We start from the raw sequence: 25696 nt of genomic DNA on the forward strand, positions 1-25696 counted from the left end.
AAATGACAAACTCCAAGAAGGCTTGCATAAAAAGAGATTGGAAGGTAGAACTAAGATCATCTCCAGTGTATTTTGCTATTTTCACCTCTAAAATAGAGGAACTCTATAATAGATGTTCCAATGTATTTCTTTAAAATAGCAATCTCTATTTTATAGAGTAAAAAATAGAGATCTCTATTATAGAGGAAGAAATAGAGGTGGATTGGATCAATTTCACTTCTAAATGCTATTGAGGTGAAAATAACAATGGATTGGAGATGCTCTAATGTCCAACAGAATAATTTTCTAGAACACCAACTTAATAGCAATGGATTGGAGATGCTCTAATGTCCAACAGAATAATTTTCTAGAACACCAACTTGCATTTCACAAAACCTAAAGTATCTACTTTGATCCTGTAGATAACACTTTTGTTCATTTCAACATTTTCTCTCAAGCTTAACCATAGAGATATCGAACGTTAAGATTGGAACCATGAAAACCCATAACATTAAAAACAAACCACTTGGGGAAAAAACTATACTGAGAGAAAACGAGTATAAACTCCATTGCCAAGATCAAGCAAACCAAGCTTTCCTTATATATGATTTCATACCTTGGAGTTAGCTGCTTTGGTGAAGATGTCTGCAAGTTGATCAGAACGGAGGACGATGTCGGTGGTGAGTATGGATGGAGATGAAACTAAAGGTCTGGTCATGGGAAGTGAGGACAGGACGGTAGGAGAGGTCTTGAGACGGTTGTTGAGGAGGTGCTGACGCCGCTTGCTGATGGCGGTGGGGATGCAGAGGTTGCAGGTGGTGGTGATAGGTTAGCTAAGACGAAGTTACTTGCAAGTAAGAACTTTGTGGCTTTCACACTAAGGAGATGGTTGCAAAGTGAAGCTACTGCTTCTACTTGATTACTTGATTACTGTATTATTTCTTGTTTATTTTTATTTTTATTTTATTTTTATTTTTATTTCTTGTTTATTTGTTTTTTTATCACAATCAGAGAAAAATACTAAGATAAATCTTAGTACAAGCTCGCAATAGGGGAGTTGCTGGTATCCATCCAATAGAGCACAAACGTGCAGACATATGAGAAAAAACGCTTTCTTGTTCGAGCTTGACGGGTAAGCAAATCCGCTTCTGAGTTATTGGCTCTGGTCTCGTATACCACTTTTCCATCTTGATAGATCTCCCATAGATATTTGAACTCGGTAAATTCTGATGTGAATGCTGGCCACTCTTCAGGTGTGTCGATCATTTTGACCAGTTCTTGCGAATCAGTAACAAAATGGTTGCAATAACGCTGATGGCGAGATAAGCATTTTAAAGCCCATATAAGACTTTTAAGCTCAGCATGTAATGGCGAAATTTCTTTATGAATTCCTTGTAACCCAAGTAGATCAACAGAACCTTCTTGAAGATGGAGGATCCAGCCCATCCTGCTTGTTGTTTCATCCTGTTTCCATGATCCGTCTATCCGGCAGGTGAAGGTTGGAAGTTCTATTTGGGTTCTCGTTAGCAGCTGTATAGGGTTTTCCTCCTTTTCTTGGTTGGCAAGGAACCATGCATTACATTCTCGTAATGCTAGATCTGTTGTATCAATGGGAGAGAAACCACGTATTTGTATTATCTTACAATTCATTATCAGTATTTCATGCGATCATGTATGTTATTATTATTGATTAGTATTACTAAGCATTTATTTCTTATTCATATACATCAATTAATCTGCAGAATGAAATATATGATCAGACGTGGATGATAAGTGATTGGAAGACATGCACATATGTTAAGAAAGAGAGTTTGGCTAACTGAGCCCAGTGGTGGAGCCACGTTGAGTAAAGGGTGGGCAGTTGCCCCAGATGAAATTTTTAATTTCTATGTAATTTTCTTAAAATTTTAGTCATGCCCCTGATCACATATTAATTTTTCTAATAGTTTTCATCTCTGCCCCAGACAAAAATGTATTCTAGATCCGCCACTGACTGAGCCAGTTAATCGATTCAGTTTGGCTACTATTATATATTTTGGGTTGTTTTCATGTGTATTTTCTAATTGCTAAACAAGTTGTTACAAATGTTTTGGATAATCATACAAGAAACAGAGTCAAATACAGAATCTGTTTAACTCGTTTGTATGTGAAAACAAAACCCCACTTCATGCTTAAGCGTATTACTACTGAATAACCATCGCTTTAAAATTTGATTTTTACATCTGCAGATTAAAATGCGACAAAATTATGATTTTTCTTCTTTCAAATTTATTGAAAAGAAAAAGAAGATATATATCCTTATATTACCATTCCAACAATTGGGAAGTTTTTGATTATTAATTGAAAAAGAAGTTTAATTCTCATATCATGCATGATTCCAAAAATTGTGAAGTTGGAACGTTTTGTCTAATTCCAAGAATCAAAGAACTCTCAGAATAACATCATTTACAAAACATGTTGGAAAGTTTTCGAGATTATAGAGTTGTTGGAAGTTGGTACGTTTCTGTTCAATGTTTAAAAATAAACATACAAAACGGGTACAATTTCCCAAAAACATTTGCTGATGTTCTTTAAAACCCAACTCCTGTTTCAACTTAGGCCAAAATCACTACTTTCCGCCACATACTCGACGGCACTAATGGATGATAACCTAGCCACCGTCGAGAAGGATGTCCGTACCCTTTTTTCTTTTCATTTTAATACTCTGATTTAGGTTGAGTTACATTCTATGTACTTTACGTTACATCCACGTTTACATTTTCGGACTAGGTTTTGGAAGAATTGATGAAGCTAGTGCAGATTCGAGGTCTACGAGGAGAACACGGAGGATGGAAGGAATTCTTAGCTATTAATGACCATAAAGATATAACACCATATGACCTTTCCATGGTTTCCCGTGACGCGTTGGTCACTTTTCTCACTGCGTTTAAGAATAAAGAAGATCTGCAGGTTTGATTTTGTAATGTTATTAACCATCAAATGCTTGCTTATTACTACTAGGGTTTTGGTTTTTAACCCCCACTACATTTTTGTTTCTTTAGGCTATGCAAATTCGTGCCAACAGTCTTCTAGTTAAAAAGCTGAAGCAGGACTCTCCAGAAAATGACACTCATGAGCATGTGAGTGTCGGATATCAAACAAAGAAAACATGTTTAGAATATATATATATATATTTTTCAACTTTGCTAGTAATGTGTTTGAAAGTTATCTTTTGGACGGTACAGATGCTTATTCGTTTGACCATGAAGCATCGGGAGTTCTCGATAGACTATTGTTTTCGGTCAAACTCCAATGTCTGTATCCTCTCCTGTATCATTACCTCTTTTTATATATGTTTAACATTTTGAAGATTATTGTTTATACTGTTTTATCAAAATTACTGTAAGCAGGATTGGTTTATATCTGATATTGGAATGAAGTCGTTGATGATTAAGAATTCAACCGACATGATAGCCGTTGACTGTGAGATGGTTCTTTGTTAAGATGGTACTGAAGGTCTGGTTAGAGTCGGCGCTGTAGACCGTCATTCAAAGGTATATCTAATTGTTAAATTATTTGTGAGTTTCTTTTATTTTTTTTTAAATATCAACCTGTTTCTTGACTCGTTTATTTATATGTTCATTGGTTTAGGTGATTCTTGACCAATTTGTGAAACCGGACAAACGTATTGTTGACTTTAGGACAGTCATTACAGGAGTTACTGCTCAAGATATCGAAAAAGCTACTCTCTCTGTGGTAGATATTCAGGTATACCGTATCGTGTGTATATAATATACATGTGGACTTTTTAGGGAAAATCTTATAGAATGTATTTATGCTAATTGTACAGCGGGAGCTGCAGCCCTATCTTTCTAATGGTGCTATTCTGGTAGGTCACAGTTTGAACAATGATATGAAAGGTACGTAAAAACACTTAGTGAGTGAGTTTTATGCTGTTAACTATGTCCATTTTTGATGGGTTAGATCATATAGTTAATCATAGCCCTTGACTATATTGTCGTTCAAATTTGGTATTATGATCACAGTTCTGAAGGTAGATCATCCTAAAGTAATCGATACAGCACTTGTGTTCAAATTTTCAAACGCAAGAAATTCGAGGAAACCTTCTCTCAATTGTCTTTACAAGGTAACTCATAAGGTTTATATTATATTCTTGAATTTGTTACATATAAATATATTTTCTTAATTATTTTTCTGTAATTCATTTTTTTGGTTGATCAAAAACTGAAATTCATCTTTATAGGCAATTTTTGGTAAGGATGTCCGAAAGGAAGGCGTTTCTCATAATTGTGTACACGACGCTGCAGCGGCGATGAATATTGCACTTGCTTTTATTGAGAAGCCATTTGACACAACAATTTCACCATCAGAAGAGGTTTTTATTAAAAGATTGATTTACAAACAAATTGTAGGTTTATTTTATGATTCCTACAGGTACATATTGAGTTAATATTTTTATTTCTATAGATGCTGGAGGCTGAGAAATCAAGACTCTTTATTCATAGAATCCCTTCCCGTGTGCCATTTGAAAAGCTGAACTTTGCTCTCGCTGGAGAGTTTCTTACCAGAAAATTCAAACTTGATGTTAAGGTTGAAACCGAAACATGTATGATAGTATGAATATATGTTTATTCTTTAAGGTTCCTTAACATCTTTTTTCTTTTAATTGGTTTTGGCAGCAGCAAAAACACTGGGAGGTTATTACTGTGCAGTTGCTGTATTCGTTAGTTCTGAAGAAGCGGAGGAAGCTTTTGAAAACGTTAATGGATACGAAGATACGGTACTGTTTTTGTTAAGGTTATAACATTTTTTGAAAAGCCTTGAAATGAGTATAATGAAATATGTTTTTTTTTTCAGGATTCATTTGGGTTGGCACAAAAACAGTTTGAAGTAAAGCTGAAGTCGAGATCAAGTGCTAGTTGCTATGTCCGTAAAATGGTTTAAGATGAATGATGCAACAATGGAGTATTTTATTATACTCCCTCTGTTTTTTAAAGATGTATGTTTTAGGAATTTTTTTTGTTTCAAAAAGATGTATTTTTCATATTTTCAATGTAATTTTTGTCAACTAATTATGAATAATTGTGAATCTCAAAAACATTAATTGCATTTCTTGAAATTTTATTGGTTTAGAAATATAGGAAATATAAAATAACAAAAAACTATGCACTAATAAGTAAATTTTAATATGTTTTATTAAAAAGTGTGAAAATCTCAAAACATGTATTATTTAAAAACAGAGGGAGTAATAATTTATGAAGAACTCTATCTTCAATCCTTTATGTTTGGGTCTCTGCTCTTATTTTATGAGCAGCCACAACCAGGATTAGGCCTGGGCATTCGGATTATCGGTTCGGATCCGGGTCGGATATTTCGGATTTCGGATATTTCGGAACTAGTGAAAATGGTACCGATCGGATAATTTAAAATTTCGGTTCGGATACGGTTCGGTACCGGTCGGATCCGGTTCGGATCCGGTTATATCCGAAGTAACCAAAAAATTAACGGATCCGATTAATATTTATAAATTTAATATATATATATAGATATAAACTTTAAAATACATATAAACACTATATGATGCGTTGGTATAGTGTCACGTGATATGGTAAGTGTAGGATGAGGTTCATGGTTCGATTCGCTAGTGATGCATATTAAATTTTACATCTCGGATACTCGTACGGATCTCGGATTTTTCGGATATCCATACGGATCTCGGATCTCTCGGATACCCGTACGGATCTCGGATATACCCGGAACCGATCCGGTACCCGACCAGTTTTAAAACCTCATCCGACCGGGTATTTTTCTAGAACCGAACCCGATCCGAAACCCGGTTTTTCGGGTAATTGCCGGTTCGGATCTTCGGATCCGGATAATTTGCCCAGGCCTAACCAGGATGTTAATGAATCCTTAGCGCATTTATTAAGGCAAATAACATAAAATAATAATAAAAAAATTTGGTAACTGAATGATTGATCTTTAACTAAGGCATTTAAGGATCAAATCCTTAACGACGTGGCAAGGCGTGAGTGGTCCGGTTGTTTCGCGTGTGAAAAAAAAATTCACTCTTTATCACGAAAAAAAATCGAGAGCAAGACGAAAAAGACGAAGAGGAAGGAGATCTTAGGGACCTTGGTATGAATGGGTTTTCTGTGATCGGACACAGAGGAAATGGTATGAATGTGTTGCAATCTTCTGATCGGAGAACCAGAGGGTTTAAAGAAAACTCTATCCTCTCTTTCAATTCCGCAGCCAAGTTTCCGATCGATTTCATTGAGTTCGACGTTCAGGTTGGTTTCTTCTCCACCTCTGTTAGATTAGGTTAATCTTTCAGGGTTTTGTTTTTTTTTGATAAGGGTTAGATTTGTGTGGAAGAAGATTCTGATTTTTGAATCTTTATTTTTTTTTTGGTTTTTCCTGGGGATGGATGCTATCTATAGTTTCTTAAAATAGATATGAACATATGAACAAGAAGATTCAAGAAAGAGAGAAGGCCATGAAAAGTGAATCCAAGAGCTTTGTGTGTGGTTGTTTCTGTTTTTGTAGGTGACAAAAGATGATTTTCCAGTCATTTTCCACGATCATTTTCCACGATGATTTTTGTATTTATTGTGTTCAGGGTGTTGTTAATGAGAGTAGAATGACTGACTTGAGCCTTTCTGAGTTTCTCCTCTATGGACCTCAGAACGAAGCAGGAAGCAAGAGGAGATAGCCAACTGCGTTGAGCACTGCAGTGTTCCCGGTGTCAAAATACCTGGCTTTGGATCGGTCTGATTGCTCTGCAGCTGTCTGGTCAAGAACGGGAAGCTTGACAGTTGCATCAAGTTGTTTGACCAGATGAAGCGCGATGGTCTTAAACCAGATGTTGTTACCTATAATACGGTATGTCATTCTTATATGCCCAAATGCAACATCTTGTTTTTGTATAGGTTCTATAATATGTTTTTTTTTCCTTCTTTGATGTCTATTAGCTGCTTGCAGGTTTCATCAAGGTGAAAAATGGGTTCCCTAAGGCTATGGAACTCGTTGGAGAGCTGCCACAGTTAAGTAACATCTTAATTGGTTCTTGGTTCCTGGGAGATTATGTGGCACTTCACTGATATCGTCTTTGATATGTAAAGTGGTGGATGCTGTTTCAATTGTGGAGGAGTACCTGAAGGCAGAGCCTTGGTTGAAGCTTCTCTATGATCATCTTGGGTACTTCTCTTGTGTCAAAAATCTGAAACCCTTAGATAATCAAAATCATACGTCCTTGCAAAGTGTTCATTATGTTTGGTTTTATCTTGCAGTCTGGAGTTTGTTGACCCAACGATAAAAGAAACCAATACAGAGAATCTTCCAAATGCAAATGAGAATATGATGGAATACTCAAATTCATTACAGGTGTGTGTATGCTTCATTGCAAAATCTGTAGTTAAGGATTCTATAATAAGTAATACCATTGGACACAAAATATAAACTACAATCCTTCACTATTCAAAAAGTTAAAAAAAAAATTAGTTTTATATTGTTAAGGACTCCAATGGTGGGTAACACCATTGGAGATGCTCTTAATAAGATTCTGTTTCTTGGTTATCTGATCAATCTATTGTTAAGCTAGTTTACTGTTACAGTACTAGAATTAAACACTAAGGGGGTGTATTCAACCGAGAGTTTCAGGTGATTTGTATTAAAATGACAAATCCACTGTTATTCAAACATGAATTTTAAAAACTCATTTAAAATCCACTGTTATTGAACTTGACATTTCGTAAAGTACTCTGAAATCCAGTGTTATTGAAAATATTTTAAGTTGTGAGATTTTAAAGTTTTGAGGTGATTTTAGGGTGTTTGGGTGGAATTTCTTAGTTAAAAAAATTAAAACTCAAATCCCATTGTTTTAGGTGATATTCTAGAGTAGTTTAACAAAACCCACCTAAATTTCTGCAACTTATTAAAATCATCTAAAATTCCATTAAAAATCAAATCACATCAAATGTTAAATTGAATACATCATGATCCATGGAAATTTCAATAGCTTACTTTGAAGTTTGGATGCAGTAATAAACGATTATTACCATCAAATTTTTTTTTTTGGAGCGCAACTTCAATAATCATCAGAGTTAAGCGGTTTGAATAACAGTTACAAGGTTTAGAGCCTATTTTGCCGAAGTATCAGCATCAGAATTCTGCCTACGAGGAATCCAAACAAAAGAAAAAGACTTCACAAGTTGTGATGAGTCCGACCCGCATCGGATTTTCCGGATCCCCAGTTCTTTGCATTTTCTAATTGCTTCCCTCATAGCTAAACCTTCTGCAACTAACCAAGTTCGATGATGATTGAAAGCTCAATTTCTCCTCTGCTTTCTTAATGATCCATCCCATGCCTGCAATTTTTAAATTCCATTCCAGGCAGCATCAGTTTGCCGCACCACATCTCTGTTTGTTGTTGAAGATTAGGTTGTTGCGGGCTGTCCATAAGGACCAGAAAGGATCAACGTTCACCTCTCGCGCTAATAATTTTTCCCCAACCGGGAGAGCTCCGCGAAGAGACTTCCGGAGAAGAATTTGAACCTTAGGCGCTGTTTTTAGATTCCAAACTCCTTTGTTTCAGTTAAACTCCTGGCTTTGCTGTTTTCTCGCTTCCTTCTCCGTTCTGAATTCTACAGCAGCGCTATCAAAAGCTTCCTCAGCTTGAGGAAAGAACTACAATTGATCCTTTTTTTGGCCACTCAGATTAGTCACATGAGTTTTACACAGAAATCACTTCGATATAGAAGAAGACAAGAAATCATCAGTCCACTACGTTCTGGATGTCTTCCTTCTACCATGTGTATGCACTTTGACAAAATTATGGTCATCAAATGGGAAAGATGCAACCTGGAGGAAGGAAATAAGGCACGTTATGAAGCTAAAGCATTAATAAGAGGCAGCCAGATCAGGACTGAGATTTTAGGAGTTTTATTCAAATATATATATAAACAAAAATTATTTATATATATATATATTTCAATTCCCTTTTTACATGATAAAAATTACATATGGAAAACTTAAAATAAAAAAGTTGAATATGTTGGATTCAAATCAGTAAACCACTACTAGAAAACGCATAATTAACGACTATTTTCGTGGTTATTTCCTTGTAAAACATGCTTTACGAAGAAATAATCACGAAAGTTATTTCTTTGTTAGACGTTCGTTATAACGTAAATTTACGAGGAAACTTTCCGTCGTAAAATAGAGTTTAATATTTCGTTGTAAAAGACACGTAAGCTTTCCACACTATTTCGTCGTAAAATAGACTTTTAATGTTTCGTCGTAAAAATACCATGTCAGGTTTCCTCGTAAAGAAGTCGCTAACTTTCGTCCTAAAAACACATAAACATTCCCTCGGAAAAAACACATAAAGCTTTCCTCTTAAATTTGACACTAAGAATCGAAGCAAGTTCCTCGTTTGAACTTTTAGATTTCCTCGTTAAACAGACGTAATTTAGCTACTAATTTGCTTCAATTCTTTATTTTCCCATAATAAAAAATATAATAAAATTTATTTTTAAATTTATTTCAAAACTATTAAAAATATGAAATAATAAAAATCAGTACGAAAATATTTTAAAGATATTTGTTTTAAATTTATAATACAATAGAAAAAAAGTAAGGGTTGTTGTTCTGCATATCCTCGAAGAGGTCTTGATTCCTCCTCTATACTTCTTCCTCATCCTCATGTGTGCGGGATGACTCTGGAATGAGATTTTGGCTTCGCATCTGCGATTCCAGCTGCGGGTTTCCAGCTGCTGTAAGGTCGAGAAAGACCTCGACTCGACCCATACGAGCTGCGAACGCAGACCGCGTCGAGTTCAACTTGGAACGCAGCTGAGTGACTTCATCCTCCCGTCTATGACCATAAGATGATGTCGTTCTTGGGACATCGTTGACAGAGGCAGTCCCCAACGTATGTCCCTTTTTCTTAGGGACAACCTTGAAAAAATTAATGTTAGTGATAAATTAAAAGTTAGATTAAATTTATATATGAATAATAATAATTAGAATTTTAAAATATTTTGCCTCCTCGTAAATTTTATCCACTTCAGGTGTGGATAACGTGACGGGTGTTCCATCAAAGGACTGGTGGGTCAGTTGGGTTTGGCGGTCTTCAATCCGAGCAACCACCTCGTTGTAGATTTACTTGGACCTAGAATCTACAAATTCTCCAGCCTTGTTTTTGTGGGTCCTCTCGTAAAGCTCCTTAAAAGACGGGAGAACTCTCTTCTCTTTGGTCTAAAAAACATTTAAAAAAGTTAGATTATATTAAAAATATTTAATTAAAATATTTACCATGTCCAAAAGGACACCAGCATGAGGTTTTTTACCCGTAATGTGAAGCATAGGCCCGTTGTCGTGCTCATCTACCGTCTGACGGGATGTACATAAATGCCTCGTAAATTCCTCGTAAATAATAACATGGACCTTGTTAATTCCACGTAAGCAGATTTTCTCGTAAAGTCCTTGTTTCTTAACGACGAATTAACAAAACCTTATAACACATGCATTGTTAATTCCACATAAGTAGGTTTCCTCATAAAAACCTCGTTAATTAACGACGAAATAACACGTGTTTTTATTTATGAAGAACTTACGAGGAATATATGTAAATCCCTACGAGGAATATATGTAGATCCCTAAAACCGAAACCTCAAATCCCAAACCCCAAACCTCTAACTTCCTTAACTTACAATCTTAATCTCTTCTTTTCCATTACAAACCCCAAAACCCCCAATTTCCTTACACAAAATCAAATTATATAATTAATTTTTAATGATTAAACAAACTAAACACATGCATTAAATCTGAAAATAAATCATATTAAAAAATTACATTATCATTCGAATACATCATTGCCATTCTCGTCATCACTAGAAACATCATCATTTTCATTAAACTCGTCTTCAACAGCATCGTCTGTGCTATCGCCGGGAAGATCTTCGTACTCACGATTATGCGGATCAATGAGAAGTATGTTATCAGTTTGTTTTTCAGGTTCCTCGACTTCATTGATGTGTTCTTCTATCAAAGGTGGGTTTTCTCCACCGATAATTCGTCCACGAGGTATAACTTTGATAACGGCTAACCAATTTATTCCTGATTCTCTCATACAAGGATATGTAAGGAAGCTAACTTGGTATGCTTGCAATGCTAATATGAAAGGCTCGAATTCGTTATACTTTTGTCCACCATTGACATCAACTACACCAAATTTGTTAAACCGAACACCTCTGCTGACGACGGAGTCGAACCATTCACATGTGTAGAAGAAACATTTCAGCTTCAATAACCCTGAGAATTCCACTTCAATAATCTTCTGCAAGATCTCGTAGAAATCTGTTTCACCTTTCACACATATTCCGTAATTATTGGTCGCTCACTGTCTAATATACTCATATGTATGAAAAGTAAAACCTCGTGTGAAATACATTGGTGATGTAGTGACCTTTGCAAGTTGACATTGAATTACTTAGTGAAACCATGTGGAGTAATTTGGATCGTCATAATCAACCTGCAAATTAAAATAAAGAGAATGTTGAAATTAATCATACTAACTGCAAAAACAAATCATGTATACCAAAAAAAAATTTGAGTTAATACCTGACTCTTTAACCATTTAATAAAGTGTTGATCTTTTTTTTGTCTGCATCACTTGTGGATATACCTGAGAATGTATTTTCGACTTGAATAATAAATATGCTATAAAATCACATTTACTATTAATTAATCATTTGAAAATTATATAATTTATGCATATGTGTTAAAAAAATTTCTTTTTTTTCTGGAAAACGTTTTGAGAAAAACTGTTCATGTTTCTATTCCACTTGATAATGTAAAAAATAATGCTTAAGATATGGTATTTTTCCAGTATGAAAACAGTAAGGTCGTCTAGTTATCCTCATTTAATCTTTAACTAGATTCTGACCCGCCCTTAAAAAGGCGGATATATTTATTGTTTTATATTTTTTAAAAAGTTAATTTCATATTTATACGTTTTAGTCATATTTGTGTTTTTTGTATAATATTTCTCTTAAATAATTAATAAGAAGTTTTAATAATTGTATTAAAATTAATAGACCACACCTATATCAATAGGTCATGTTCATATTTTAATAGAATAGACTATATTTTAATCCACACATTCGAAGCATGAATTTTTTGGATTGAAAACAAATTTCGATATACATTAATATTTTGGAGTTGTTGTACATTGCTATATTACAAAATCTTATTATATCGAAGAAGATAATCTGTTTAAAATTATATAATTTATGAATTAGTTTATTTGAGATTTTATGTACATTTTATATAACTCACTCTTTTAAACCTAGGCATTTACTCGAATCCAAAAAAAAGAAAAAACGATTAGATCCCCGTCCAAAGAAATGTACATATTGGGTTTTTTTTGGATCAGTGGATCTTGGTTCCGTACGGATCATACCCAAGACCCGTGCAGGTATCTTGAATACATGAAATGTTTTGTATATATTATATTAGGTATAGTTGGGTATTTCAGATATGTTTTTGGTATTACATATGTTTTTTTCTCTTTTTTTTTGGGGGGGGGGGGTGTTGAGTTTCCAGTCATACTTTCAGGTTTTAGGTAAAATTCTAAATTTTTTAAAATATATTATGGATATTTAGATAAAAAGTTGGATATTTTGGTTTCTCAGGTTATATTTCAAGAAGCATTCGAGATCTATTTCAGCTATTTGAAATAAATTTTTAGGTATTATTGGGTTTTCGAATATTTTTCAAGATTCAGATAATTTTTCAGGTTATCGAATATTTCTAATATTTTTCAGATCTTAAATGTCTGAACCGATCTAGACCTGTTTCGTACCCAAATATTAATGTATTTTACATTATTTGAATTATGATTCCTAATCGATCTAGACATGAAAAGAACCGACTTAAACCTGAGTAAAAAAATTAAATATCTACTTGGATCCGAATGTTTAGGAGCCAAAGAATCAAGATACAAATGAACCGACCAGAATACCCAAACATACTCTCTCATTATATTTTGTACATATTTTTATAAAAGTTATATTTTAAAATTGATATGACTTAAGATTTAATTGGTAGATTGTTTAGCTAATTCAATAGACATATTTGTAGGGGATTTTATAGTTATTAAATCTCTTAATAATTTTTTTAATCTAATGTTTAATCTATTTTTTATTTATAAAAACTATATATATATGATTTTGTTTTAACATATGATTTGCGAACATGTTTTATCAACTTTAAAAAAAAACTGAAACTATATAATGTAAGATAACATGGTAAAATATACTTAATGATATTGCTAACTCATTTTAATAATTAATATCTAAATATTCAAAAAAGTTAATATCTAAATATTGTAGATTATGAGCAAAAAATATAGTGTATAACATTATAGACAGCCTATCATGAAAATAATATATATATATATATATTGTAGTAAATCAGATATGATTTCATTTTAATCAAAAGGTATAAACAATACTATATAAATAGTATATATGGACGGTTGCATGCATAAATATGCATGAGGGGCTGAGTTTCTGTAATTTGATTCTTTCTGTGTTGGTAAAGATATTTTATACTATCTTATTGTTAGAGAAATGAGTAATCATCGGATAGATATATGGGAGTTAATTATTAATTGTTACAAATATATAAGGTAAGACCAAAAATGTTAAATCTAATAAAAGGGTCCAACAACTTTGTTTAAGTAGATTTTTCAGAATGTTTCTGTTTTAATAGTATATATATTCACGTGTTAACTGAGCTTTAATGTTCTAACAATCATACACAAATTTAGAACTGAGCAAGTAAGCAAACTGAAGGATAAGTGTGTTAGTAACCTGGGTTCGAATCTTCTTTAAAACGGCCAATCATTTTTTTGGTGCGATCATACCAGCACTAAGCACTAATGCACTGGATCCTATTAGAATTCCGCAGCCAAGCGTGTTTGGTCGATAGTTGTATTAGAATGGATGATTTTCTGGTAAATTCCCATGTTGTACCTCTTTTTAAAAAAAAAACATAACTCCTCAAAAACATGAGTTCAATCTTTCCTAACCTTCTTTTAGGTGCACAAAAAGGTGCACAAAGAAAGGTAAGCAAACAGATCAAAAGGACAAAAACTTATTGTTGATTAAAAGGGATAACACTAATATTCTAAGAAAAAAATACCAACTGATGGTGCTGCGTTACCTTTTCAGAATATATCAATATACATTATAACTAGATGATAATCCGCACCTTGCGCGGGGTGAACTTTTTTTTAAATATGTTGTATCTAAATAAATAATACATTTTTTTGTTATCAATAATTTTTTTTACATTTGATTAGGGATGACATATGGGTAGGTATCATTTGGTTTGGTTAGGTTCGGTTTGGATCTTTGCAAATTTGGTTCGAATCTTTATATATTCGGTTTGGTTTTAGATTCAGATAACCCATTTAATTTTTTAAAAACTTAAAGTTCATATATACTTTAAATTTCTCAAAAAATAAAAATAAAAATAATATGTTACATATAAATTTGAATAATGTATACCAAAATACTTAAATTTAACATAAAAATTGGTTTAACTTAAATATTTGGATAGAAAATGAATATATATTTTCAGTATTTTGGTATTTTGAGTAATGTTTAGTTATTTTAAATATATAATTTTTACTATTTTTATATATTTCTAAATATTTTGGACAATTTAAAAACATCTTAAGTATTTTGTTTATTTCTTTGAGATATTAATTTTTTCAAATAATATATTTAAGTATATAAATTTGATTCGAATATACTCGGATACCCAAAATATTTTGGTCCGAATCAGGTTCGGTTCTGGTTTTTAGGTACCAAAATTTTAAACATGTTCAGATATCTAACGAAATTGATTAAAGTTCTATACTATTTTGTAGATTGGATTTGGTTCGGTTATTTGGATTCGGATTTTTTTCCCAACCATATATTTTTTATTGTAACCAAATTTTAAATGAAAGTGACGATGGTTTATACTTATTTTGTGTATGCAACAATTTTTAAACCAAAACACTTTCTTTTATGTACGTGATTTATTTAGTTAATCATTAAAAAAATGTTCAAGACCCATTAAAAACGATAGGCTGAACTGAAAAAAAGTTACTATTGATCACAAAATTTTCAATGTGAGGCTTGTACCATTTTTAGTAATTTATAATCGTTTTAAAAAATTCGAAATACAACATATAAGAAAAAATATAATTTTTTTTATTATATGCTTAATGTGATTGTTTAATTTATTTTAACAAATAAAATTAAACGAAAAGTATAGAGGATAAAAAATTATTATCAAATCTTTATTATTCATAATCATTAATGGTGATATATATGTCAATCATATTAGGAAGTTCCGTAGCTTTTATTTAAAGAAACAACAGAGAATATTCTTTTGTATATTAATAATTGATTTAATAGTTATTTAATAAAACTATAATATATGTGTAGATGGACCAACTTATTTCTCTAACAATCTTCAGAATAATTTTCATGATGACACGTGGCTACCAAACAATGTTGCAATGTTCCAGGATTAATATATAGGGGATAATAAAATAATCAGGATAACAAATGATACATGAATATAGAACGACACGACGTTGACAAAAAAAATTGTTTAAGTTGACAAAAAAAGAACGACACGACAAGGGAAAATAAAAAACAGATCAAAAACGACAAAAATATTTGAAAAAGGGATCGCAATAATTTTATACAATCAATTAGGGGTATCAAAGTGAAATAACTCGCTCTGTTCAGTTCACAATGAGTTCACGTATTTTATGAGTTAGTTCAATTCAATTGTTATGTACCGATATATATGATCGACATATTTCTTTATCATTATCTATTTCTAATATTGGTGTTTATCTTATAGTTAAGATAACTATATGAACTATGTATATATACGACGGTTTTAAGTCGATGAAATACGAAGTTTTCCCGTTCATTATTCAACACGTTATCAGCACGAGACTCTGAAATCCCGAGCTACCTCAAAAACCCTAATTGACGGCGACACTTCAAACAGCTCGTTCTCTCAAATCGTAAGGATCCAGACAACGAGTAATATATCAAATTGAAGCTCTTGACGAGACCAATCCAACGCCGTTGGCCTTGCCTCTATCTGACTCCGGACGCGTCCTCACGCGCTATTCTAAGACGCGCCGACAAGTGACCTAAAATCCTGAAATTCTAAAACTCATCCGACGACTTCAAACCGTTCGTTCTCTCAAACCGTACGGATCCAGACAACGAGTAATATATCAAACTAAATCTCTTGACGAGACGAATTCAACGCCGTCAGCCTCGCCTCTATCTGACTTTGGACGCGGCTTCACGCTCTATTCTAAGACGCGCCGTCAAGTGACCTAAAACCCTGAAATTCTAAAACTCATCCGACGACTTCAAACCGTTCGTTCTCTCAAACCGTTTCTAAAGCTACAAGAGGTTTTTGCTCAACCTAAGACGAGAGCAGATCCTGATCCGTTCCGGTCATGCAGTTCGCGATCCGACTTGTTCCAGCTCTCGGTGGTCCAAATCTACACTTCAAAGTTCTAAAGGTAAATTTTGAAACCCTAAAAGAACTCATAATCGAACATGGTTGATTGATAAAGGAATGACCATTAAAATTTTGCAAAACCCCAAATCAAACCCTAGCAAATATTAATAGGTCCAAACCCTTCCATGAGTAAATCGAAACTCTTAAACCAAAAGTTCGATATGAGATTGTTTTACAATTAAAATCAAAACCATAATGGTTTCTGAATCTCAAAACCTCTTTGATCTGAATGATCAAATCGAATCCTTAAACCTAGAAATCGATCAATCCCCTAAAACATAAACATGATCGGTTTCATCCAAAAACATCTAATTTTTTTTTATGATTCCGACTTTAATATTTGATCTGACTGTCTAGTTTGAATTTTTTAAAGTTGTTCTTGATGTTTAGAACTGCTTAGGATTGAGAATTACACAAACCCTATTTTTTTATGAAATCCGATTGCAAATAGGTGTTTTTCGATTGATATTGTTAAATTTTAGTCTACTTACTAGATGATTTCCCTGATCAATGTCGAAATTGACTTGAATCATTAGAGATTGATAGAAAAAAAAATTATATAAATTTTCTAGATTGCTAGATTGAAAGAAAAATCGGATTGCATTGCATAAATTTAAAGGTTGAAAGAAACCAAAGCTGCATTGCTATATTGACTCAAATAAATCAGATTAGATTATATAATTTAGAGGTTGAAAGAAACCAAATCACATTGCATAAATAAAAGGTTGAAAGAAATCAAAATGCATTGTTTGAATCTGATTATAAGTCAAATAATAAGACTCTAAAATCTATATTTTCAGATGTCAAATTTGGATTATCTAGCCCTTAATCTCTCTGGAGATAATTATTTAAAATGGGCCATGAACACTGCAAGTGTCCTGAAGATAAAAGGACTTGATAGATGTTTCATCAAAGGCGGGTATGCAACTGAAAATGAAAAATATGGGGCAGTAACAATTATTCGCCAACATCTCACTGAAGATCTCAAAGATCAGTATCTAAATATTGAGAACCCTCTAGACCTTTGGACATAGTTAAAATCCAGATACACAATAGTGTTATTACCAGGCATGAGTATTAAATCTCAGATTTCGGGACTTTAAGTCCGTAGATGAATATAACTCAGCTCTAATCAAAATCGTTTCTAAATTGAAACTATGTGGTGAAGAGGTAACAGAGGAAGATTTACTGGAAAAGACATTCCTCACAGCTGATCCAAGGGATCTATTGTTACAATATACCTACAGAAAAAAAAGTTTCACCACTTATACGAATTTGATCTCGTATCTAGTACAAGCTGAGAAGAATAATGAGATACTAAAGAAAACCAGTGAGATGAGACTTCCTGAAGCCAATAAGGCTGGAGAGAATAAGGATGAATCCAAAGAAGCCACGTCCAGAATAATAAAGAGAATTGCCGGCTTGATTTATGTTTTGATTTGTTTGTCATTTACAATTTTATTATAAGAGTTGTTTTAGTTTTATATTATCTTGTTTGATTTCCTTGATAATTTCTTGATTGATAAATGACAAAATGAAAAATTTAAAATGAGTATAGTAATTAAAATCATCCGACCAAAGGCATTGCCTAAAGGGGGCATAAATTATCCATCCAAATAAAAGACCCATTTGAGTTATAAAATTTTGAAAATGAATGGTTTCCACATTGAACCATTCGACAAAGGAAATAAAAAGTTCCTTCAAAATTATAAATAAAAATCGCCCAAGGCATAGAAAATGGTCGAGACTGTACTCCCGACTGATCTGAACTATGCTAAAAGATCAGTATGATAAAAGCAAAAGGCCTAGGTAACCAGATAGGTTGACCACGAAATTTATACACTTTATGGCATGACTGGACTAGCCATCCAGGTCTTTAAAATTGATGCAAAGATTGATATCAAAAAAGGCACAAAAGAGTTATCCCATAGAATCTCACGTTGTGTAACATGTACACAAGGGAAACTCAATAGGCTATAATGTTTCAAGCATCTAAAAGATTTATAGCATGTTCATGAGGGGGAGAAATGACACTCCCGTGGTCCATGAACAACACTAAAAATCCGAGTGACATGGTCTATGACCATGATAGAACTTGGCCGAATTCTTTGTGATACAAAGATCACTATCTAATGCTTGGGAACACATGGATTTACATGTAATAAAAATATGCACCAGGCCATATAAAGTGAGCATAGATATTCCCATCTAAGAATGATAAAGGGTCATGATCCAGACATAGACCATCCTAAGAGATTATGTTTAGACCACCACAATAATATGTGCCGTCTAGGATGGAACCTCATAAGAAGATGAGATAAAATTGGGAATATATGTTGGATATGAGAATGTCTTCCTCCCACGATTTTATAAGAGACCTTGAGCCAAAATATGGGTGATCAGATTAAGGCCACGTTTACGGATTACATGATGAATCCGACTATCCAACATCAGGGGGAGAAAGAAATAAGCTGGTACAAGTATAAAGAGAAATGAAATGGTATTAACCATCTTTGTCTTGGCAAGATCCTCGGACCAGAGAATATGATTTAAGACGTCCGAAGAAAGATCATACAAAGCTAGCTAAAAGAATGCCAGACAGATTAGACCCGAAAAAAAAAGAAAAAGAATGACTAAGTCATACCAGCTTAAGCACCACGAAATTAATGTCCTATAAGAGACATAATCAAGTTGCTATAAAGTCTAAAGATAGACCAATATGTTCCATAAGATAAGGAACCTCGGAAATAAAAAGAAAGGTGCATAGAAATGACAAATCCGAGGTCATAAGAGAAACCAGACCAGACATTGAGATAAGGCAGCTAAACATCTAAGATACCAGACCATGTAGTTTGGGACGCCAAACTGCAAGGTAAATGAAGGTTCTTAGTAAGAATGAAATCTCTAATCAATTAGTTCATGTCTGGAACACAATGGAACACTATAAAAGAAGTGTCGACACATAAAAGATAAAGATGCATAAAGAAATAGCACTTGAGTTTAAAAGATATAAGCGAGGATCAGAACCCACAAGAATACAAGAATGCATTCATAGACTAATGGAAACCGTGAGGGTTCAAAGAAATATTCAAATAATCTATAAAAGAGATGGGTGTATTGGCCATATATAGAAACACCATCTGATAAGATAAAACTAGTGAAAAATAGGTCATGTGTGGGAAAGGAAAAGAAATCGTGAGACATGGACTAATGTGTTCATATTCCTATTTAAAGTATTCAAGGAATGGCTTGATTACACAAGGATACTCAAAGAGACCAAAGGAACAGATTATAAGGAGATATACTCCTATGTGGTGGATGCTACTACAAATTCGAAAAGGTCTGGATATAAGTAAGAAAGAAATGTAGTAAGTAGCATATTGATCACTGGATAAAGAAATGATAAAAGTATCAAAAAGATGAAAAGAAATTCTCATAGAATAGTTTTGTTCCTAAGCTATTCATGGACTGAAAACAAAGCAGCTGCAAGTGATATGAAAGACTAAAAAAATACTTAGTACAATCAGTCCATAGATCCTTATAGAGGATATTATAATTCATTGTGTTTATGTTTATATCAAACCAACCTAAAGAGAGGTTCAATGGTTCAATGATTTCAATGATACAAGTTATCGATTGATTTTGGACAGAATATGATGGGACTAGAAATCATAGCCGTGTATGAGTTGAGATCAGCACGCCACAATTACATGGTGTAATGTGAGATGGTCGCAGGAGAAGGCAAAGAGAACCATTAATTCTCATGCCAAAGACCATCCGGCTCCATACTACCCAATCGTCCATAAGAATAACCAAAAGTAGTGTGGTGAATTGGTTCATGCAAATTATAAACCATTGCTGCACAATTAGCCAAATAAATCCGAGTGTATACTTGTGAATTGATTGATGTATCATCATGAACCGACCAGATCGACCAGATCGACCAAGATCGACCAGCATATGTAATGCAGCTAATGAAAGATCGACCAGCATATGGTAGTATCATAAAACGTGTGGTCAAGTACCAAATGAAGTATATGGGACTAATGAATGTCTATACATCAGTAAAGAAAGAAAGGAACCAATCATCATAAGAGTGGTCGAGTTTTATGGTCCGACCAAGTTCCACCAAAGTATAAGGTGGACCACGCCATATAATTGCAGTATCATATCCGGACCATATCATCATATCAGGCTGCAATACCTTAAGCCATATATGAGTATATTGGCGTGTGATGACAAGGTCCATGACTTAACATGTATATTTTCAAAAACATAGCATTATCCACGACAAAATGAAAGAAGTCATGAGACATCATCCAGAGATAGTGACCAGAAAAATGTCTGAGTCAATAATAAAATGAAAGTGTCCACGGTATGGCAAAGCCATGAGACTAGAGGAACCGTGGGACATGAGATGACCTGCGAGAAAGATTTAATTGCAGGATAGAGGTACATTCAAGTACTGGTCGAGTACTATCCGAGTACTAATTGAGCATCATCCATCCGACCAGAACATGAAGCCATTGTCGAGTGGTCAGCATCAAAGGAGCACGTCTTGACCATGTCCAAATGAAGTTCCAGAAGGCGGGCGAAATTACAAAGTATTACAAGAAGCTCATCGACCAGATAGGAATGCATCGTCCAAAGATCTTCAGTGATGCATTCATCAGGGGGAGTTTCATTTGTTGTACTTTTTTTCCTTATCCAAGGTTTTGTCCCACTGGGTTTTCCTGGAAAGGTTTTAATGAGGCAACATCAAAAGCATGAATGAACCCTGAACCGGATGTGTCGATCAAGGGGGAGTGTTATGTACCGATATATATGATCGACATATTTCTTTATCATTATCTATTTCTAGTATTGGTGTTTATCTTATAGTTAAGATAACTATATGAACCATGTATATATACGACGGTTTTGAGTCGATGAAATACTAAGCTTTCCCGTTCATTATTCAACATCAACTTATTTATCATATGAGTTTCAATATATAAACTCAAATTCAGACCATCTGAATTTGAATTAAATGAGTTAATTCGCCGATCAACTATAAAACTAAAAATTATAAAAATAATTAAAAATAACATATAGAATAATATTTTTTATAATATAATATAAATATTAAAATCCAAAATGATAATATAAAATACCGAATAAAACTAATATTTAATAATATATTAAATCAACACTAAATCAATGAGCCAAAAATCTATTACACATTAGAATTTTGAGATGATTTATCTTCAAACTTTTTATCTATTTAAATCGTAAAGATATATATTATGCATGAAAATCTAAAGAATATTTGGTTTTATATTTTAATTCTAAATATATATGATATGAGGATCGATATCAATATTTTTTTTTACATTTTATGTATATTTAAAACTTTTAAGTTGTACGTTTAAATTTTAGAAAATAAATATAAGTAATATAAAATATATGTTTTTTACGTAGTAAAATAGAAATCGTCTATATATATATATATAAACTACCAAACTCATGAAATTAGCTCATGTTCATTAAAAATCCTTCATATAATTCATCTAATTTAAGCTCGATCATTAAGTTTATTTGTTAAATGAGCCTAAAAAATAGAATTCATGCTCACTAAAAATTAACGTGAGCTAGCTAACTCATGAGTTATAGCTCATTTTGACATCCCTACTATCAATAGATGATGAGTGTTAACAAAATATATTAAAACCAATGTTTTTAAACTAGACCGGCTAGTGAACCGGAAATATTTTGAATCATTGGTCACTATGGTTCGAACGGATTCGATCGGATTTGATTGGATTAAATTTAATTTATTGACATTTTGTAAATAATATGCATACTTTTACAAAAATAGATCATATCAAATAAAATATTTCAGTACCATAATTTTTAATAAAACTTAATAAAAAAACTAAAATATAACAAAAAAGTATTAAAATAATTTAATTAGTTCAAATCTTAAATCAATACAAAAGCACATTCATCATATCTTCATCACTCTAAATTTTATCACTTTAAAAAAGTTATATACATATTAGTTTAAAATATATTTTGAAATAAAAATATGTTGTTTTCTTTTATAAATTATTAAAATTTCAAAAACGTAAAATTTTCAATTATTAAGTTCTTCAACACAAGAGATCATTAAATAAAATTTAAACAAAGTGAGAAGTAGACAAAAGCAAAATCATACGTAAAAATTAAATTTTGCGATTTGTGAGTTGTAGAGACGTCAAAAGAAAATTATATACTTTTTAATTTTTCATAAATCTTATTCTTTAAAAGAAGAAAAAAAAATATTTATTATAAGTCGGTGGTGGTTTTTTCCTAAGAGCCATGATCTACATTATTTAAAAAAAAAAATTAAAAATCACAACACTATTAATTAATTATTTCTAAAAAAGATTCCCTATACTAACCACCTAAACTAATTCCCTAAACTAATTCTCTAAACTAATTCCCTATACTAACCACCTAAACTAACTATAAAAAAAAACTAACTAGAGAGAGAGAGAGAGGAGTTACCTTAGAGAGAGAGAGGTTTGTGAGGAATGAATGAGGAAGCCTCGTTCAAAGGCGTTGCATATATATAGAAAACACATTCCTCGTAAATTCGTCGTAAATTTACGAGGAATATACCAGGCCCGCGTTTTTGGGTTTACGACGAAAGTACCAGGCCCGCGTTTTTTGGTTTACGAGGAAAGTACCAGGCCCGTGTTTTAGTTTACGACGAATTTACGAGGACACGTGCTTTCAGGAATTACGACGAAAGTACCAGGCCCGCAATTTTTTGTTTACGACGTATTTACAACGCCTGTATGAAACCACAAATCAAATCCCTAAACTCCGATTCATGGTTTACAACGAAGTTACGACAAACCTAAGTTTTACGAGGAAAGTACCAGGCCCGCGTTTTTTTTACAACGAAATTACAACGAAATATGTGAAACCCCGAAAATCAAAATCCCTAAACCCCAAACTTACATATCTATACTATCATATCTTTTACACATTCAACCTCTTTTTCCAACTCAAACCATAAACTCCTATTTTTTTTAAATGCATATTATATAAAATAGAATTTGATACACATATGAAAATAAGATTTTATAATAAAAATCAACATTTGTTACATATTTTACTTCATGAAGAATCGTTTGAGTTCTCATCAACATCACTACATTGATCATCATCGCTTCTATCGAACTCATCTTCACGTGCTTCATCCGTCACATCTTCGGGAAGATCTTCATATTGACGGTTATCCGGGTCGATCAAAAGAATTTCATCAGTTTGTTGATCAGGTACCTCAACTTCATTGATTGCATCTTCTTCTTGCAAAGGTGGTTCTTCTCCAGCAACAATCCGTCCACGAGGTGTAATTTTGATAGCAGTTAACCAATTTATCCCAGAACTCCGATGGCGAGGGTATGGAAGGAAGCTAACTTGTTCGGCTTGGGAAGCTAAGATGAAATGCTCGAATTTGTTATATCTTCTCCCAGAATGGATATCTACAACACCAAATTTGTTAAACCGAACACCACGGTTCTCCACGGGGTCGAACCACTCGCATTTGAAGAGGACACATTTTAGCTTCAACAACCCTGGAAATTCCACTTCAATAATCTCTTGCAAGATCCCGTAAAAGTCTGTTTCACCTTTCACACATATTCCGTAGTTGCTTGTTGCCCGATGTCTCCCATACTCATATGTATGAAAAGTGAAACCTCGTGTGAAGTACATAGATGATGTGGTGACCTTTGCTACTGGACCTTGGATCAAATCATGAAACCATACAGGATAATATGGATCGTCATAATCAACCTACAAACTAATACATCACTGTTAGAATTTTACATTATCAATAATAGTACCAAAGATTACTTAATATGTTAATATTACCTGTCCTTTTAACCACTTGACAAAGTGCTTATCTTTCCTTACATCCACCTCGGTTGCGGATATTCCTGGTATTGCTTCTTCAACTTGAGATACAAACAAGCTTCAAATTAAATAAAAGCATCATATCATATAATTAATTAACATCATATCATATAATACACACAAATATTATTTACCTTTCAAAAGAACGCGTCACATCATCCTCGCAGTTGAGCAGAATATAAGTGTGGGCACTATGCTTATCCTCATCACTGGACCACCATACTTCTCTCAGTTTACCACCAAACCGTCCAATTTGGCAGAAAATGAACACCGTCTACTGCATAAGATTGCGGTACTCCACCATCATCATATCTTCTAGGAACTCTTTTCCTCGTACGAACCGAGCAAAGTAGTATGATGTGAAGTTAGATGTTTCTGCTGTCAAACTTCCAGCCACAATCGAACCTTCCACCTTTGCAAGATTTGTTGCTTTCCCCTTCAAATGTTTCATAGAGCGCTCATATGGATACATCCATCCGTTGTGAACAGGTCCGCGAAGTAATGCTTCGTACGGGAGGTGGACAACTAGATGTTCCATGACGTCAAAAAATGATGGAGGAAATATCTTCTCTATGTTGCACACTATGATCGGGATGTTCTCATGAAGTTGTTCGATGATTTCTTCCTTGAACGTACGTGTGCTAAGGTCTCTGAAGAAACCTCCGATCGCTGTATATTGCAAATATAACCCAAGTTAGGAACATTTCATAATATATATATATATATGTGCATATTATTAATTAATATTTACCTGCAAGTGCTTCATGTACATTTGTTGGTCTAATTTGATTTATTTTCTTGAATAAAATCTACGAAATTACCATAAATGACTTATATATATATGACAATAATGATTTTAATAATAAAGATTTGATAACAAATTATATATCTCACATCATTTTTTGTTTAATTTTATATTATTAAAATAAATTAAACAATCAAATTAGCTACAAAATTTAAATTTTAATTTAAAAAACGACAGTAAATGATTAAAATTTTTAAAATTATTATGTTAAAATTAATGAACAATGGTTTAACATTTTTGTTATAAAAAGATACACATGATTTTAAAATCATATAAGTAAAAATATCATTTAATAATAAAACAAATATATATATATATAGATTAACATATATACCATATAATATT

At 33.0% G+C, this 25696-nt stretch overlaps 1 pseudogene; it reads left to right on the forward strand.

Moving 5' to 3' along the window:
• Positions 1-2617: 2617 nt before the first annotated feature.
• LOC108836028 (small RNA degrading nuclease 1-like) lies at positions 2618-4923 on the forward strand (annotated as a pseudogene).
• Positions 4924-25696: the final 20773 nt, after the last annotated feature.

The sequence above is a fragment of the Raphanus sativus genome, chromosome 2 (genome assembly GCF_000801105.2).
Source record: "Raphanus sativus cultivar WK10039 chromosome 2, ASM80110v3, whole genome shotgun sequence".
NCBI classification, from domain to species: domain Eukaryota; kingdom Viridiplantae; phylum Streptophyta; class Magnoliopsida; order Brassicales; family Brassicaceae; genus Raphanus; species Raphanus sativus.